This window comes from Octodon degus, unplaced genomic scaffold (genome assembly GCF_000260255.1).
Source record: "Octodon degus isolate 3935 unplaced genomic scaffold, OctDeg1.0 scaffold00081, whole genome shotgun sequence".
Classification (NCBI taxonomy): Eukaryota; Metazoa; Chordata; class Mammalia; order Rodentia; family Octodontidae; genus Octodon; species Octodon degus.
In genome coordinates, this window is record NW_004524657.1 from 5,794,089 (window position 1) to 5,797,281 (window position 3,193).

The following is a 3,193-nucleotide window of genomic DNA, read 5'->3' on the forward strand; positions in this document are numbered from 1 at the left end:
TCCTCCTCCTCCTCCCCCTCTTCGTAGTAGTAGTAGTAGTAGTAGTAGTAGTAGTAGTAGCAGCAGCGGCAGTATTAGTATTGTTATTACCATTATTTTGGTTTTTGAGACAGCGTCTTGCTATGTAGCCCAGGTTGACCTGGAACTCATAGTGGTCCTCCTGCCTCACCCTCTTGAGTATTGGGATTATAGGCATGTTCAGCCACATCTGGGTTATATTCACATTTTTGAAGTATCATATGTTTGTATTTGTGGATGAGTGTATGGATTCATGGATTTATGTTGAATTTCATTCTTTCACAGAAGATATGCTGGAGAGACAAGCCTAACCTTTATTTATTTATTGTTTGTTTCCAGATAGCTAATTTTATTGAGAAACAAATAGCAATGAGACAGTTTCAAAACCAATGAGTAGTTTCAATAATTAATACATTGCATATTGTCTTCGTATAGGTTATTCATTGTACGAGATGCAGACATGACATCCTGTCCACAAACACTATTAGAACAAATCTTTCTATTCATTGAATTAAGAGAAAGTAGCTGTATATCTATCCTAACTATTTTGAATATACAGACACAAGACTGTCATTCACTTGTATCTCTTTTTTTGTTTAGTTTTTTCAGAGAAGGGTATTCCATTGTCATTTAAATATGTAGGTGCATGAATTCAGCAAAATATACCAATATAGTCCAGTAGTCTATAATATTAGCTGGTTTTCCATAGGACTGGCAATGTCATAAGTTGTTGACTTGAGCCTTTCACAGCTCAGCATATTAATATAAGCCTAACCTTTAAACTACTCCATATATAACAGTTCATATATCTCTGAAGGAAAAAAGTGATCATTCAGATATGGAATGGGAAGAAAATCACAAAGTCTGTTCATGAGTGACAATGCAATTTAGATTTTACTTAACCCTTGTGGTGAGTAAATAGACTTTCAGCTGGGACCTAGTAACCTTGCCTTCTAGGGTTTATCACCTTGTATAATTCTCCTTCATTGAATGTGATCTAACTACTACATTGTCACAAATGTGACAAAAGTCTGCACTGGTACTCAAGGTTATATATCCACCATTGAATATCAGTGCTTTGTAAATTTCATTTTTATATTGAAAATTTTGGCTGTCATATTTACAAATTGCATTTCTGCCTTAAAGTAATCTTCTTCAAAGTGAATACTAAGCCTCTTCTAAGACAATAAGGTTTATTGCAGTGGTGGATCAAGCAGTATCCCTGACCTGGATCTCACAATTATAGAGTCATCTGAACTATAGACTTCTATGTAATCTTCAAATGAGATTACAAATACGCCCATCATTGAATATGGAGCTTGTGTTCATTACTAAATCACCCAGTGAATAAACTATAATGAATCATCACTTCCTAATGAGTTTTATAATTTATGTTGCATGGAATTTATCCATCAAAGTTTAGTTTACTGGACTGGGGAGATAGCTCAGTGGTCTAAACACCTGCCTGGCAAGCCCAAGGACCCAGATTCCATCCCCAGTACTGTATGCCACACAGGCTCCATAATCCTGGACATGCCATGCAGCCACCAGTACTGGGAGTGGTGGCGCATGTCTGTAATCCCAGCACTGGGGAGACCAACACAGGAGGATCACTATAAGTCCAAGCTGCATAGTGAAATCCTGTATCAAATAAATGAAATAAAAAAAGAAAAAAGTTAGTTTACTATTTTTATATAAACTTATAATTTTGAGAACATTGCTTGGGAATTTTAGAAGTTTTAGTATATCAGAAGTATCAAAGAACAGTAGCAGCTGGGGCTCCAGGATGTCTGAGTCTTTAGGTGAGTCACTACAGTCTGTACATATTTTGAAGCTTTCCCTGAACAATTGGAGTTTTATACGGTTACCCTGGAACTCTCTGGCTTTTGCCATTTGATAGAGAAGATGGATAATTAGTTTGGTGGGAAACAATATTGATAAGAGAGTGTTTTCTAAGTATGTGTACACTTCAAGTGCCTTAGGAGCTATTGTGTTTCCCTTTTTATACAGATTTTCTTGTTTTCTCAGACAAAATTTATTGAAGTTGTCTGCATTTTCTTACATTCTTAGGATAGTCTTTCCATTTTGCATTACAACTTGAAATTACTTCTCTGTCTCTTGTCTCCTATTTATCTTCATTCACATCAGACTCTTAAACATTTCAAAGAAGAAATGTGTCATCCTCGCTTATATCTTGTCACTTAAGTTAATCACAATGCCTGGCACGGAATGAAATGCTCTGTTGAACAAATTAGTTTAAAATATGAATGAAGAAAGCATTTCCTTCTTCCTTTTGTGTATCAGCATGTACAGGAAACTTTGAATTTGTGTGCATTGATTTAATCTGCCTATCAGGCTATTCATTTCAGGGGAGATATATTGAGCATCTAGTATTTTATTTTTTTATTTGTTATTTGTTTATTCATTTGTATTTTAGGGAAGGTTCTACAGTTCAGGGTCTCACTACTAGACTGGACTCACAGTGATCTGCCTGTTTACAGCCTCCCAAGAGCTGGGATTACAGGTGCACACTACCACGCCCAGTCTCAAATGCAGTCTCAGCGCACCCCCAGGGGTTGGGCCAGCATGACAGGTCCAGGATTGGCCCCCTGGCCCCCGAATCTGCTTGCAAGCATTTTAATCTGCTGAGCTATTTGGCTGGCCCCTCTAGTATTTTAAAGATAGTGATAATAAATGCAAGAGTTACAAAAATACAGAAATGCCCAACTCCTAAAGATCCTGCCACGTAGCTAGTGACTTTCATATGCTAAATGAAAAAACAACGTTTCTGTTTGTCCGACTGTGGTACAACCAAGCAAACACTTAGGCTGTCCATTCATGAAAGAGGTCCATGGCACCTTTTAAATCAATAAATTGCAGTGAATTTAACATGTGTGCTTCTCTTTTTCTCTTCATGTAAAGTTCCTGTAAACACAAAAAAAAAACTTTTTGAAGGAAAAAAAAAGAAATAAAATTTATGTATAAGTTTATTTAATTCTAAGTGATGGGATACAAAAAAACTCTTTCACCTAACACAAACCACATAAAGGCCTTCCAAAAGCATTTGACCATTCCTGGGCTCTGTTCCCTCCACATATCCTACCAGCCAGACAAGGAAGTGCCTCCTTCCCTACGTGAAATCTCTTCTGTTAGACAATTAGTTTCATGTCTTGGG